Source organism: Lucilia cuprina, chromosome 6 (genome assembly GCF_022045245.1).
Source record: "Lucilia cuprina isolate Lc7/37 chromosome 6, ASM2204524v1, whole genome shotgun sequence".
Lineage (NCBI taxonomy): Eukaryota > Metazoa > Arthropoda > Insecta > Diptera > Calliphoridae > Lucilia > Lucilia cuprina.
Window position 1 is genome coordinate 58,949,269 of NC_060954.1, and position 17,959 is coordinate 58,967,227.

A 17,959-nucleotide genomic window follows, 5' to 3' on the forward strand; every position below is an offset into this window, starting at 1 on the left:
ACAAAGGGTTTCTTACTTTCAATAAAAATATTATATTTCAATGAAAACATATTCAATATTAAAAAAAAATATGTTAATGCTTTTTACCAAAAACTGACCATTTATGTAAAACAATAATATGTTTAATGTTGTAAAATGAAAATAACAGTAGAATTGGAAATTAATGTATAATTTTATCATTTACATTTTACAGTAAATCATTTTAATGGTTTAAAAAAAAAAAAAAATAATAATTGCTTTAAAAATGTACAGTTTTTCTCTCGCTTAACTACATAATTCTTTTGAACTAATTTTATGTATAAAAGCTTATATCCTTTTTGTACATTTATCTCCATTAGAAATCCCGTGTTTAAATATTCCAGAAATAAAAATCTTTCCTTTTTTTAGTTTTATAGATTTATGGTGGTTAAAAACAGTCAAAACTTTACATATAAACATTACTTTAAACCTTACAACATAGGTTAGCAGCGTAGTAAATGGCAGGGTCCGAACTAAGTCTAAGGCTATTCACACACATACATATGTATGTATGACCATATGTAAGAGACAAGTTTGTAACAAAATCAATCAAGTCAGATATATATGTATGTACAAAGTATGACATGAAATCACAATCCAACACACAAATACATACATCATTAACTTTGTGCTCTTTCTCTCTCTGTGTGCCAATCACTGATTTTAAGTTTTACGAAGTTAGAGCTAAGTATATGCATCAGCATAGCAAAAATTTTATTCATGTGTAATGATTAATGTTTTTTAGTTTTTGAAAATATTTTTTTGGCGCGTTATTTATTTCAGTTCTATCGACCATTTTATTCTATTTATGTTTAGCACACACACACACACACATAAACATAAATAGCTATGTATATACCCACATACGTTTGTTTGTATGATTGTTTAAAAGTTTAACGATTTTCAAAAAAGAATAATAAAAATTTGGTTTTGTTTCCTTTTTTTTTCTTTCAGACTCCATTCATTCATGGCAAATGTGTTTCTAAATGAATAATATATTTTATTAAGTTGTGTGTTTTTGATTGTCTATTATTAAAATTTTAGTGTAAAACTAAAAGTAACTATGATTTTATTAGTTTGAAATATGTTTTAGTTAAATCCTTTAAATACTTTGAATTTACATGAGTCAGCATTTAGATAGTAATTAGTGGGTCTTATATGGTTTTAGACACTTCATTTGAGTTTCATTTAATGAAAACTAGAAATTTTAGTAAAGAAATTAAATATTCATTAAAAAAAAATGATTTAGATAAAAATTTTAATAAAATTTTTATTTGTTGAAATTGAAAGTTGAAATTTTTTTAATTTTGATTTTAAAGAATTTAATTTTGTTGTAATTTATGGGATTTTTAAGTCCTTGAAATGGATGGCAACAAATATTGCCCAAGAAAGCCAAGTAAGCTTGAGGACCAAAGAATTGCATCCGTTTTACTTCATAAAGATTGTTACCAAACTTAACAAAAGCCTTCAAAATCTTTGTAAATCTAAAAAATAAGTTTGCGAGCCACAGGATTTATCAAGGAGAAATCAATCAAATAACAAAAGAATTGAAGACGAAAGGGATCACATCTATTATAGCCCAGACCTTAAATCATTCGACTGCTATCTGTTGCAAACGATTCATAACGCTTTTTCTCTGGGATACGTTTCTGTTGACCTCCAGAACAAGCAGTTGTTTTGGCGAGAAAACACGATCATTAAATTCAATAAAATTTTTGTTGTACAAATACATACATATTTCTAAAAGTTCAAATCCTAAAAAACTAACGTATTTCTAAGTTATACTTTCATATTTTTAAATTTTTTAATAATTTTCCCTAACCCCCTCCCCTCGTTAACTAATAAAATATTCAAGTGCAATAAATATTAAAAGAGAAAAAAAAATCAACAATAACATAAATTATTTAAATATTAACAAGAACTTGAACGTAAATTAGTTGTTTATTAAAAAATAAACAACTACAGCTTAAAAGTGTTATTGCCAAAAATTTTCAATTGAGTTTATAATTAATTAATAGAATCAATTGTATTTGGCTGTGTATATACTATAATAAAAGCACTCGTTAAAGTTAAATGTAAACAACAGAAACATTTTGAAGCATAAATAAAGGGGTACTTGTAAATGTATGTATATGTGTTTATACATAGATATGTTTGTGTATTAGCGTTAGGTACTACTTAAAGTGTTTATGTAATAAACAAATGAATATTCGGCAGTTCGCCAATGAAATACTCTTCGCAGATAACATTATTTAAAAACGATAACAAATGGTTTGGTTCTTCTATAGTTTACCTTAGGTGTGTTAAGTAACTAGCTTTCATTTAAAATAATACCTAGAATGTGTATATACATGTATATGTATGTCAAATAAACTTAAATCACATATGTAAGTTAGTTTATGACAGCTTTATAGTTCAGCTTTTGAAAACGGATACTTGACTCCTGTTAGAACAGCTCAGTCAGGGTTTAGGCAAATATTTATAACGTTATTACATTTAAGAGCGTTAATTTATACAACTGATTGTTACAAATGCAAATGTTGCCATAATGATGATGATTATGATGCCGACGATGATCATTATAATAATAAGCATGAGTTTGTTGATGACAGTGTATTTAGAACATTTTCAACACAAAATGTATATTTACACTCAAATAGACATTTATACATATTTCAACTCATTAAATGTAAAATATAGACTTTCAAACAAATAACATGTAGATGTGTGTGTGTGTATGTGTGTAAAATTCTGTATCAAGTTACTTTATTGTTAAAATATTTATGCCATAAATTTTGTGTTTTTCTGTTCATTTTTTTTGCAGTCAGTTTGAGTAAGATATTATGTAGTTTTTGTTGTTTTTCTTACTGTTTGTATTTCAATTTTCATTTTTGTTTTATCAATATTTATTGTTAACTTGTCACACATAATATTATTTGCTTTTAACAAGAAACAACTAAGTATATAAACTAAATACATAAACAACATATAAATAAAAAAAAACGAAATGCTGTAAAGAAAAAGTTTTCTTTAACAAATAAATAAATACTTGTATAGAGTAAAACAATTTATATGTATGTGTGTTTAAGTGTATGAGAGTGAACAAAAAAAAAAAAAAAATTAAATGATTTGACGCCTAAATAACTACACTACATTACAGAATATAACATAACAATACGCAACTACTAATACAGTGAATCTTTATATATATATTAGAATGAATGAGAGAACAAATGAATGAATGCTGAAATATAATTTCTGTTTTGTCATTGCATTTGTGTGTAAGTTTTCTTCTTTTTTTCAAATGTTTATAACTTTGTATTATTGTGTTTGGTTGTATTGCTATGTATATGAGCGTTTTAAGGAAACGGATATAAGCAAGAAAAAGTTTTTTTTTAGTGTTAGTTATTACTGTCATGCCAACTTAAATTCCCTTAATGTGTTGTGTTGGAAGCTTGTTACGTTATTTATCATTGAGATGTTTTAAGGAAAAGAAATGTTAACTGTTTAAATAACTATAATTTAAAAAGTTTCTTTTTTATGTTGGCAGTAGAAGGAGGATTAAAACAAATTGGATTAGGAAAAAAGAAACCTTTAATGCATTAGTTCAAGGTTTAAACAGTGACCTGTAGAGAAGTAAGAAAAAAAAATAGGAAGAACAAGATTTTTGGTAAAAAAATACAGCTCTTAGTATATCAATAAAAACTTAATAAAGAATAATCCATAGTATAGTCTAAGGCTGATTTATATGCTAGGTTTGGTAAATAGTATATTGACCAGACAATGGACTCGCCTATAAACCAGTCAAGAGACCAATTTGATCAGTCAATGAACTAGCCTATAGACGAGTCAATGAACTAGCCTATCTACTAGTCAATGAACTAGTCTACAGGTTTGTCTATGGAGTAGTATATAGACCAGTCACGGAACCAGTCTATAGACTAGTCAACGAACTTGGACTAGCAAATTGACAAGAGTAGTGCATTAAACTCTATAGACTAGTTGATATAATAACCTATAAACAAGTCAATTCACTAGACTTCAGACCAGGCAAGAGACCAATCAATGAACAAATCTTTACACCATGCAATAGACCAGTCAATGAACTAGTCTTTACATCAGGCAATAGAACGGTTAATGAACTAGTCTAAAGTCCTGTCATTTCACTACTCTATAGGCCAGTTGGTTGTCTAGTTTATAGACCAGTCAATGGACTAGACAATACAGCAGTTTATAGAGAATTCAATTAACTAGTTATACACCACATAATGGACTAGTCTATAGACCAATCACTAGTATTGTTTAGAGAGGCTATGTGATTAATAATTTCATTCAAAGCTCAAGCATGAAGCTTTATTCAAAACGCAATTTATCTCTAGAAAAACACAACTTTACTTAAAAAAAACTTGAAAAACAATACCATCATTTATTTTATTAAAAAATAATATTTATCACATTATTTAAATTATGTTTTAAATGTCATTCATTTAATTGTTGCAATAAAAAATTTCATTATACCGCATACAATTCTTAATATTAACAAAATAAATCATGATGTTCTGTTTCGTTCAAAACAAAAGTTCATTGCCAGTTATTAACCTAAACATAGTTAAACATTTTTTTCTTCTAATTCTATAAAAATTTGATTTTTTAATGGTTTATGTTTGGCCCAATGATACAGGTGTTTTGCTGTTTTAGCAAATTTATTTTATGTTTAAATATGGCCATAATATGGCAAAGAATTATATAAATATTTATTTGTTCATTGGTTGCTATCGTCAAAACCATTGAAAATCATTGCAATAAATTTATGCAAAAAAAAAAAAAATAATAAAAAAAAATAAATAAAATAAAATAACTAACTATGAGTCATGACGGGGTCAAAACGGGGTCTCTTTGACTCTACTTGACAGTTCGCGTGTAGTGAACTACCACGTAAACCAATGAGTCATGACTATTAAATATTTTGTATAATAAATAACTAAGCATTGAGGTATTTAGATATTAAATTTATTTAGTTATATTTTTAATAAAATACTTTTAAGTTTAAAAACTTTACTGCTTACTGGGAGTTAGAAAAGTAATTAAATATTGTTATAAATGTAATTTTTTTTATTAATAAGCAATATAATTGCCTAACTTAAGGATGAAGAATATAATAAAAATATGCTGTATTTCTTAGATTAGGAAATTAACTAAAAATTTATAACCTTTTTATTTGAAAAACATTTCTATAGAATTTAATTTAAATAAACAATTGAAATCTAATTCATATGATTAAAAGAAAATTTAGTAATTTTATGAAACCAACCTAAAAGTAGGCTTTTAAATTCAACATAAAACAAATGCTTAAACAAGCTGTTTTCTATATGTTTATAACATAGAATTACAGCAAAATTCTACATATTTCTAACTTATATAAATACAATTACATAATTTAATTGTTCTTTAAAACGATTTAAGAAATTAAGTTTTCTTTTTTTCTATTAGTTGGTCGATAGCAATAATAAGTTGTTATCATAATAAAATGTTTTCAACTTGTATACACATTTACTCTCTTATAAATTTAAATGAAAAAAAAAAAAAACATAGACATATGTATATATGTTTTAGTTACAATATTTAATTGTTTAGCAACACAAGGATATACCCACATATACATACATATACACTTAGTTATAATCTTGCATTGTTTATTGCAACTATATTTATATATGAATATAAGTTTATAACTAAGTTTTACTTATTATCCCTGATACAATAGTCTAAGAGTTATATAAGTATTATGAAGTACATACATACTATATGGTTCTAAACTTAAGACATTCATACAATTCATTTCACTAACAGACGTCTTATTAGTTGATAGAAATTCTAGGACACAAGATAAAGATAATAATAAAATTATTAGCATTATAAACAAACCAATGTAATGTCTTAAGTATTTATAAGGGGAGGGGTGTTGTAAAAGTTGTAATTTAATATAATTTATAGTCATCTGTAACATTGTAAATGAATTACTTTATTTAATGTTTATTACTAAAGAGAAAGACTATGAATTAGGTAATATTATATAATTACAAAAATTTAATATAGATTGTTTTTTTTTTGAGGAAAACAAAAACAGAATTAATTTATTAGATTTCTTGCAGCAACATGTTGTTAAGTACTACATATATATAATTACAAGGATTTTAAAGTGTACTTTTAAAAAAATTGAATTTGAAATAAAAAAAATCGAAAATTTTTTTGGAATATATGTATATGAAACTAATTGTATATGTATAGGAAAATGTTGCAGCAATATGTTGCTATTGAAAATATCTGACTGAAATATAACCTTTAATGTGTGCAATTTAGTGTAAAAAAATGTATAAAGAATATTTTGAAATTTTAAATGATACAGCAACAAGTTTCTAAATGTGTTGCTCAATCAAAACATGTGATGAAAATTTTGTGGAAAAATTTTGCTGAATTAGTTTTTTTTTTTGTTGAAAAACATGTTGAACACATGTTCAACATGTGCAACATTTTTCAAACACAAAAACTTTTAAATATTTGTAAGAAAAAGATTTTCATAAGATTCAAAATGTTTCAACAACATGTTGCTAAAGAAAATATGTAACTAAAACATTGAAGTTTTAACTAACTAAACTACCAAAACAGCAAAGTAGATTTTAATAAAAGAGAATTTTCTCAGAATTTATTTCTTATTTTAATTGTTGCCGCAACATGTTGCTAAAATTATATTACTAAATAAACTTTAAGGAAATTAAATTTTTGTTAGAGAAATATGTTAACAAAATGTTTGTAAAGAAGTTCTAGTTTAAAGTTTTGTTTAACCTTTTCACAATTATAAACAACTATTAAATTGTTTTGCTTGAAATTTACAATAAATTTAACAAAAACAACATGTTTAAGCAACATGTTGCTAACAGTTATAAAGTGGTGATATTCCAAATTTTATTGTATAGAAATTTAAAGTTTTATATATATCAAAATTTCTTAAACGTTTTAAATAAATCTAACTTTGAAACATGTTTTAGCAACATGTTGCTAAGACGTTCTAATTTGTTTTCCAAATATTATAAAACTTATACTGATTAAATAACATTGTAGAAGATTTTTCATATCAATGATATTTAATTTTTTTTAGTTTAAACATTAGAAATTGTTATTTTAAACTTTTAACATTCATGTATTAAGTATAAGTATGTGTATATATTTTGCAATTATTTTTATAGTTATTATTATGAGTTTCTTTTGCAGTACTATTTTCATCTTCTCCAGCATGTTGCGGTAATGTCTCCACAGCATTCTTGCAAAAATACAAGCAAAAAAAAACAAAAAATAAAGTTAAAAGATGTTAAAACAAAAATAACATAAAGAAATTGCAATGAAACCAAAAAATATTTTTTAATTAAATTTAATGTTAAGACTTTTCAAAATACACTGGCAATAGGGAAAATAGATAATGGCGCAACATTAAAAAGTAATAATAATGCAAAATCTAAAACAAAAAGTATTTAATATAAACTAAAACTCAAAATAACTTTTAAATAATTAAGCACTTTTAAGTAAACTACTATATGTTGAAAATTCATAAAACAATTACAGACTTATAAGCCTGTGATAAATTGTTATTAATAAGTTTTTAAGTTTCTAGACTTTTTTCTAAAATTGTATCTAAACTTTTAGCTCTAACTGTATCATGTTATATTATTATTGTTATTATAATATACATATATAGTGTTTGATTTTTATGATTATGGACATGTACTAAGCTTGCAACCACATTCTTTTAATAGTTGCTGCAAAAAGTAAAGAAAACAATATAATGTGGTTAAGTCTAGTAGCAATAATCCTAAGACAATGCAACTTTAATGACTTAAAAGTAGCCAGACAAGTAAAGAAATTGGTCAAAAAAAATACTTAAAATTGTTACTTTTATCATTAGATGTTAGTAGTTGAAGAATAAAAAGCATAAGAAAATACATAAAAACTGCAATAGAAATTGTACTCAAACAGCACTTAAGTCGTTTTATTAAGAGGAAACAAAATGCATAGCATACATGCAGGCAAAAATCAATAAAACAACCAAAGCAGGATATTAAATGGCAAATAATTTTCATTAGAAATAACGGAATTTTTTGCTGTTAAAACTTTTAATTATACTAGATCAGCCCTAGGGGATATATATGTTGTAGTTTTTCTATAATAAAAATAAAATAAAAATATAAAACTTATTTTTTAAGTTTTTTCTTAATATTATGCTTTTTAAAAAAATAACTGAATTTTATTTTTAAATAATTTGTAAAAGTGAGTTTTAATTAAAAATTTTCATTACTTGTATTTGTATCAATATTTAGAACAACAACGCCACAGCATTTTTAAGCAAATCAGCAATAAAGCTGTACAGAGAAGTAATTTCTTTTTATATCAAACAAAATCTATTGAAACTTTGCTAGCACCGTATTTCTTTATTTTCTTTAATATTAAAATAAATCAAAAAAGTTATCTTATTCCTTAATGAAGCCAAAAATAAGAAAATAGAAAATATCAAAAAAAGTTTCTACGTAATGTGTCATTTGTTTTTTTTTCGAAAGAAATGACATCTGACCAATTTAAAACATGTCATGTTTGGCTTGTTAAAACATAAATATCGATTAGATTTGCTAATATTTTCAAGTAAAAATTTAAATTCTAATGAATTTGCTGATACATTTGGCTACTGACCCACCACCACTACCACCACCAATTGACAAATTTTTTCATTTCGAAATACACAGTTAAAAAACTCACCTATACATTGAAACAAAGTTTTTGTTCGGCTTTTTTATAGGAACGCAAAGTGTACTTTTTAAAAAGTTTTAGTTTTTTAGTTTTTAGTTTTGGTTTATAGCCTATTCTGTAGTCTAGTCCTTAATCTAGTTTATAGCCTAGTCCTTAATCTAGTCTGTAGTCTAGTCTACAATCTAGTCCATAGAAAGAAACAAAGTTTTTGTTCGGCTTTTTTATAGGAACGCAAAGTGTACTTTTTAAAAAGTTTTTTAGTTTGGTGTTAAAGTCTAGTCCTTAATCTAGTTTATAGCCTAGTCCTTAATCTAGTCTGTAGTCTAGTCCTTAATCTAGTTTATAGCCTAGTCCTTAATCTAGTCTGTAGTCTAGTCCTTAATCTAGTTTATAGCCTAGTACTTAATCTAGTCTGTAGTCTAGTCCTTAATCTAGTTTATAGCCTAGTCCTTAATCTAGTCTGTAGTCTAGTCCATAGTCTAGTCTATAGTCTAGTCTATAGTCTAGTCTATAGTCTAGTCTATAGTCTAGTCTATAGTCTAGTCTATAGTCTAGTCTATAGTCTAGTCTATAGTCTAGTCTATAGTCTAGTCTATAGTCTAGTCTATAGTCTAGTCTATAGTCTAGTCTATAGTTTAGTCTTTGGTCTAGTCTTTAATCTATTCTAGTCTGCAGTCTAGCTCATAGACTAGTCTATAGTCTAAACTTCTTAGAACGGGGCAGTCAACTTTAACTACCGGGTAAGTCTTAAAGTTTATTTAGCTTATTAGCAGTCCACACTCACACACATACAATGGCAATAAAAGAGATTTAATAAAAGTGGAAAGAATGAACCAGCAACCTTTAAGAATATAAAACATGTTTGTGAGCTCTCAAGTGTGCTAAATTTATTTATTATCATGATAGTCTTCTTGGCTAAGACTTAACACTTAAGCACCCACTCACCCTTCTTAGCCACCACCAAACCACCCACTACAATTACATTTTTATCATGGTAACGCTTCCCGCTTCTAATGTTATTCTGTGAAACTAAAATTACTTATTGTAAAAACAACCAACCATAAACAAGTAGATACAATTTTGTTTTTGTCATCACAACAGACGACAGACACCTAAAAACAAAACATTTAGAAAGGCATCAACTAAATATTAAAATTCCTTAAGACCGACAAAAGAGTCCACAATACAATGCCGTCTGTCAAATATATTTTCTTTGGAAATATAAATATTTTCATTATGCCACCAAAACCATCAATATTTCCGTTTTATTTAAAACGTAAATGTTTTGGTTTTGTTTGACCCTAGTTAAAAAAAAAAAATGAAAACGAAAATTTTCCTTCTCCATCCCCTAAGTCATCATTATTAGAATCTACATTGTCAATATTATCATCATCTTAATTTTCAACGTGTTCATCTTCAAGAAACAAAAAAAAATGAAATTGAAAATGAGTCAAAGAAAATGTTGAAGAAAAAAGAGAAGCAACATGCTTGCTTGTCTTCGTTTAGAGTGTTATTGGAATTTCACAAGAAAACCAAAATAATGTAATATTCGGCATTAATTCCTCATTTAAATTCAGTAACGCGTACCAGGCATTAGTTTGTATTAGCAATAATATTTATTTCTCTTGCCTCTGTCGCAACCTCATCTATAAAGGTTTCTCTTTTGCTCTTATGCTCTCTTGTTATAAGGTTGATTATATGTTAGAATGAATATTTTCCCTATAACAGATGTAGGTCGTGGATTTTTATTTTTATTTATACAGCAGTTTTTTTTCTATAGATTTTCACACATTGTTTTTTTTTTTATTTTTTATTTTGCTGTAGCATACTTTTTTGGGTTGCTTATAACGCTGCTGCTGTGCTGCTATATTGATGTTGCTATCAAGGCAACCAACTAACCAGCCAACCATCGTTATATTATTGTTTACGTTTCGCTAGACTTTGAAGTGCTTTTCGTTTACTTAAAAGCAAATTTAATGCATAGCAAGCGTGAGAGATAATTTGGCCACTTTAATGTTTAAGAGTGTGTGTTGGTTTTGTAAATGTAGTAAGTTTGTGTTTTCTAAAATGCCTGGGTATTTGTTTTTTCTTTTAGTCTATTTTTGCGTTCATTTCATTTTAAAAGATTATCGATTTTGGCCTAAATGTATGCAATGTTTTTATTCAATTTTATAGCTTCAATACGTTTCTCTTTTATTTTTGTCTGCATTTTACTTAGCCGACTAAAGTAACAAATTAGGGGAAAAGTCATTTTAAAATTGACACCATATACATCACTGATGTTATAATTAATTTAACTTTAACAAATTGAATATGCCAAAATGAATTAACAAATGAGGGGAAAAAACAACATTATTGGGGAGAAATTTTTAAATATTAACAAAATTTAATGTTTTATATAAAATTTTTGGCAAATTGCTGTTTATTTTTTGTAATAAATAAAAAGTAAAGCATATTTTAAGAGATTTTAAAAATATTTTACTATTATTACTAAAACTCTTTAAAGTATGCTTTAGTTTTTATAAAAATATGCTTATGTGGTATAAAACAGGTATACATTTTTTTTATTAAATGCGGCTTTTAACCTTACAAAACAAATCTGTTTATGTAGATTTGTTAAAGTTACAAAACAAAAAATCTCTTTTAAAAACTATAGCATAACTTTTAGGCGCTTTGCATTTAACTATTTTTTTTAGGTCATCACAAAATTTACATTTAAATTCATATTAACCTTAATTTACATTAAAGCTGCCATTCATACAAAATATAATCCTTTTATATTATAACATTTTTTCCCTAAAACTCATACTCTTACACAATTCCAAGCCAACCACAACCTTAAATTAACATGAACGTACATGTATAGCCTACAAATTTTCATTGATGTGGCCTTAAATATAATAAAAAAACGAAAGCAAGAAAAAAACTCAATTTTTGTGGTTGTTACAATGATGACAACAATCAATACAAAAGATAACCCGTCTGAATACTAACAGCAAAAAAAATTATATATAAATGTAAGGTACAAAAGTTATATAGCCACATGTATTTTTGTAGATAGAAAAAAAAGTATATCCTTTTTAACATATACAAGTATACTTGCTACAATTATATAAACACATAGAAAGTGAGCTAGGAAAAAAACTGAGAACACTGACAACATATAAAGCCATATAAACTTGTTTTGGGTCAATATTATAAGCCATGATAGTTGTTAACCACAAAATGATACAGATAACTGATACAACAGACAGACAGACATACAAACACTCATATACACACATTGATTGTAGCACATCAGATATATACGATAAAAATAACAGAAAACAAAATGGATTTAGGAAATTTTCAAATATTGACTATTATTCTTATATAGATTCTAAATACTATAAGCAATATGAAACAAATGTAAAGAAAAAAGAACTTAAATTTTTTTTCACATTTTTTTTTTTTTTTTTTTTTTTGTAAAAATTACACAATCAAGGTAAGAGCTACAGACTATTGGTGTTTTGTGTATAGCAAAATTTGTATTAGATAGTATAGGCATGTGTGTAGATGTGTGTGTGTTAACTTTAATACATTTTGTTGTTTTCTTTTGTAATTTATGTGAATCCTCTTAATGCGACCACAAAAAAAAAAATTAGTTTTTATTGTGACTTTGTTTTATATTTTCCACAACACAGCTTCCCATATTTGTACAGCATACTTTTAGGTTATAACAAAAAAAAACCTTTTTTTTTGTCTCTATATGTAAGTGTTGTGTGTGAATCAAAATTAAACAAAGAGAGCCTATTTATATAAAGCCTGATCTCTATTTGTTATTTATCGTTTTGTAAGTGTTCATCTGTGGTTTTTGTTGTAAGCTTTAATATTAAGTAATTTTGTGGTTAAAAGTTTAACACACAACAATCTTTTGTCTCACTATATTAGTACTTTGTTGTCAATATATTTATGTATGTTTATATGACAATATGGGTTCTATTTGGTCTAATCCAACCGCTATCGTTTCATTTTTAAAAAGAAATATAAGAAAAAATTGTCCGAAATACAGCAAACAACACAAAATGTGTGTTAAAATACATATTACCACTATTGACAATGCCGTAATTAATTGTTAGATAAAGAGCAATAAAGGATTTAAGCAATGGCCATAATTGGAAACAATAAAAAATCTTTATAAGTCGGAAAAAGTTTGGTAGGGTAGCATTATAAAAAACCCGAACAGGAATAATAAAAAGCTAGCCTAGAAGTAGGCAGTTTATTTTAAGATTTTTTTTAAGAAGCTAAGAAGTAGACTATAGTTTTAAAGAATTTTTTCTTTGGTTATTTTAAAAAACCTAGAAGTAGGCAATATTTTAAATATTTTTTTTTCTAAAAAATTCTTTGTTTATTACGATAAACTGAGAAATCGAATAGAAAACTAACTGCATTAATAAGAAGCAAACCTAGAAGTAGGTAATATTTCATTAATAAAAAGCAAGCCTAGAAATAGGCAATATTTCCTTAATAAAAAGATAGACTAAAAGTAGGCAATATTTCATAACTTAAAGCAAATATTAAGCTAATTTAATATTCCATAGGCAAACAAACTTAATAACGTATAAGCTTAATTTCAAATTAAATGTTGACAAAAAAAAAAACAAATCCAATTTCATTTATCCTTTTTGCAAACTACAAGCGGCAAATAAATCAATGCAATGTTACACTTTAACATTTTCATTTAAAAGTCGTGCCAACAAATGTACAAATCTAGTTTGATCTCAAGTAAATTTGACTATACAATCATACACTCACACACATACAAACACATACATTTATTTAGCAAATTGTAAAAATAAAAATCAGAAACAATCGAAAAAAAGGTAGACAAACAGACAGACTAACAAGGGAGAAAAGATATGCAAATGCATGAAGCTGTGTGTCTGTTTGTCTGTCTGTATGTCTGTCTGTTTGTATGCACAAAATAAAAGTGAGAATTACGACAAGAGATAAGCTCAATAAAGCTGTTACAAAGTAATTGGGTCGATTGCTTGATATAGTATAGTATATAGTGTTTTAAGCAATTATCTATATAGATTAGGGTGTCCCAAAACTGAATTATAACTAAACTGATGTCTTATTGTTTATTTAGTATTTTTATACAAATTATTGTTGTTACTTTAATGCTGAGTCAATTTTGTAGGTTTGCTATTGGGCTACCCTAATATATGTGATAATAAACGTATATATGTATGTGTTTGAATCAACCAAACCAATATTCACGAATGATTTCATATGTCCTTAACACAAGCAGACATAGAAATACAATTGAAGTGTATCAAATCTACAATCATAATATACATAATATTAGCAGGGCAACAAATTTTACTTTCTAAATTAAGGATAACATTTTTATGGAATTTATGTTTTAAGTTATATATTAAAAAAAAACATAAATCCAAAGGAACTTACAATTCTTAAAGCAGAGAGTTTTTTCTAGCAAAATTTTCCTACTAAAAGGTTACCCTACTAATATTTATTTGAATATATACATATATTTGTATAATTTATACCTTTTCATAGATATATGTTTTTTTTTCTATAATATTGTAAAATTTAAGCTTGACTACATTCACTACTATACACACACACAGAATATATGATTGACTGAAATTGTTCAATCGTATCGTATGCATGCATATTACCGAGCAATCAATATTATTCTTTATACGCCTAAAGGTATGCATTAATTGCATACACAAGTTATAAATTTAACATGACATGTGTTCTGTGGTTAGATGTCAATGATTGATACAAACACATAGATTCGAGAAACAAAAAAATGTGAGGAAATCCACATATTAATCAACTACAATTTTATGGTTTTATGTGTTATTTAGTTTATTTTCCAATACATAAAGTGAATTTTTTATTTGCCATCATTATTGCTTTAGTTGTATGGCCCTTTTTTGTATGCTGTACATAATTTTGTGAAATGTTTTTGAAAGCCTTATAACTTTTTTTTAATATTTCTATTTGTAGCTATAATCAGTGACCTGATTTGTTAAGTAAAATGAAAAGTTTAATTGAAATTTAAAATGTATTTTTTTTCTAACGTAATATTATTAGTTGCAATGTAATTAAGTCATAAACATAGATTTAAGACAATAATAAATAACATAATTGATTTTATAGCATAGCCTTAAAGTATACTATAATTTTAATTAATTTTTTAATGTAGAATTCTTGGAATATTCTCGAAAATTCTTTAAAATTGAGTTTTGCTTAATAAAAACTCGATTTTTTACACTTTTTCTTTTAGAGCAAATATTTTTGCAAAAAGCGCTTTAAAAAACTTTTCGCGAGTATAGATAAGTAAGTTTTGGTTCTTTTTATAATCTTACATACTTTTAGGAGGCGAAAATCTTTGTTAAATATCAAAACTATATAAATCAAACAAACAAAAGAAATTTGCTAACTTTTTGGTTAGCAAATCTTAAATAAACATGTAAAAGTTATAAAAAAGTTTATCTAATACTTTATTTGTTTGACTTTTCACTCTATAGCCAAAGTCATTTAGCAATTCTTTCTTTATGTTTTTTTTTTTTTAATTCTTAACTCTTTTATATTATCTCTACTGTCATGACCAGTACACCACTAACTCTATGCATAAATTTACAACTTGTTGTATATGTTGTACTTTTTGGCCAAACAACTCCATGTTAGTTTCGAGGTATTCATGCTAACAATAGGAATACAATAATAATGACGACGACAAAAACAACAACAACAACAGCTACGTAAATGTATTGTGGTCATTCCTATTACTCTCTATAGAATAGTGAGAATTTATAGGAAAATATGATAACACCAACATCGACCACAAAAACCTTTAGCAACACCAATTTACAAATGCAATAATAACAGAAAATGCTCGATATATCTATAAGAGAATGAAAAAATAAAAACACAAAAAACAAAACAAACGGAAATAAAAAGAACTAAAAACAAATCTGAAATGAAGCCATTTTATACATTATACACACTTTACATTTAGCAATTGTCCTTAAAGATCCTGACCAAAGGCGGAAAAGTGTATAGAGTAATGTTGGTATAGAAATTGCTTTTACAACACTGTAAATGTCATTTCGGCCACAAAACATTGCTGGCAAATGTATTACAGTTTACGGTATAATCTACAATTGTTAGTTGGCCATAAATATTGTTCATTTTCTTTTCGTGTTGGGTTTTTTTCTCTTCTTACAACTTCTAGAACAAAAAAACAAAATAGAAAAGAAAGTCATGCTAAAATAGAGTTGGTAAATTTTTAATTTTAAATCTTTCAAGTCTTAAGGGACATATTAAATGTATGGCTAGAAAAGCAAAAGTTATCTACTAATACTTTATTCTTAATACCACTCCCCTGCCCCTTCTCCAAACCAAATACAAACAGAAAGAAAGAAATTGATTGCTTAATACAAACTAAAGCAATTCATTAATTATATATAAAACAGCAGTAGATAGGAATGTTAATTAATTATTAAATAAATGTTAAGCCATAAAAAAGCTATATAAAATTTAAAGCATACTTTAGGGGTTAGCATAAGTTGGTATACTTTAAGGCCTGCCATATACATATGTATGTAGTACATTCATATATCCGTGTTGTGAATATTAAATCTTGTTTAACAACTAAGTTTTGAAGTTTTAAGTTTTTCTTTTGCCTCTGGAGTAAAATTAAACAAAAATTAAAATTTTAATTTCTTTAACAAACTTCAATTTCATTTCATTTTAAAAAGAGCTTAATAGAGCTTTGACTGTCTGTCCGTCTGTTTCTAACTTTGATTTATGTTTTATTTGTTTTTATTTAAAGTCTTACAATTTGTTTATTATAACGTCTGCCTTTTAAAATGTCTGCTTTCATGTTAAAAGTTTTACGGCCTCACAAACACTAGTTAACAGTTAATTTTTTTACGATTTTACTCCAAGATTTACTACACATTTTAACAGGGAAAAGAAAATACATAAAAACCCGTTTGGAAGAAAAAAGTGCAGCATACTTTTGGGTTTGGTTTATTACATGTAAAAATCCCAATTTTCATGTTTTTCTTGTCTTTATACGTTTTACTTTCTTGTCGAAGTCATAAACTTTTCGAGTAAAAGAAGACATAAATTTTTACTGTAAATTTAGATTTTTCTTTTTTTTCTTCGTGTATTCTAGAGGATTGTGACATAAAATCTAAATGAAACGTAAATTTGAATAACAAACTTGTTTGTGCATGTTCATTTTTTTTCATTTTGGTCGGCGTTATGTTATGTTCTTATGCTGTTTAACGACCGTTATAATGTAATAGAGCAGCAGCATTCTTAAAGGTGTGTAAAAGTTGTTGGGAAATTATTCTCAAATAATTACCTAAAAAGAAAAAGAGAGAAAAATACAAATTTTTAGTTTAATTTAAAGCATGTAAGGAAAGTGCAGACAAGAAAAAAAATAAAAAAAATTTATACTTAAACAACTAAGAGTCTATATTCGGGCCTGTCCGACCATATGAAACCCTACAGCAAGGAATAGTTGGTATAAAATGTGGATTATTTTGATTACAAGGTTTACGGACGCACGGACATAGCAAAATCGATTCTGAGCTGATTGGAGTACCTAAAGCTGTGCACAGCTGTGTATAGAACTAATATTTCAATGCATTAATATATCAGCATAAACATCAATACAGACACAAATAACAATTACAATTCAAAGTAATACTAAAATGTGTTAATTATAGCATACTTTAAGGCTTTTTTAATGGTTTGTTTCACAATTTATATATTGTTTAAGGTCCGATTATGCTGATTTTAAATTAGAACTATTGAATATTTGGATAGCGTAAATATCTTGGATTTCATACAACCTATAGATAAACGATACACAGAAGACAGACGGACGGACGGACAGACAGACAATGATCAATTGACTGCGCTATCTGTAGTGACAAGTGATCCTGAAGGCAATCATTAATAGGCCAAACATTAATAGGCCAACAACAACATTATTGACACTCATTTTCTTGACTCCCTCTAATTGAAAAGTAGTGCGAATTTAAAAATGCATACTTTAAGGAGAAACTAAAAAAGTTCTTTTGAGATCAGCAAATCATAAAAAACTTAAGAATTT

At 26.3% G+C, this 17,959-nt stretch overlaps 1 protein-coding gene across 1 annotated transcript in view; it reads right to left on the reverse strand.

Annotated features, from left to right (window-relative positions):
• The window catches only part of LOC111682334 (Krueppel-like factor luna), a 264,439-nt gene that overhangs the window by 21,632 nt on the left and 224,848 nt on the right, over positions 1-17,959 (reverse strand). The gene's annotated exons all lie outside the window — the stretch shown is intronic.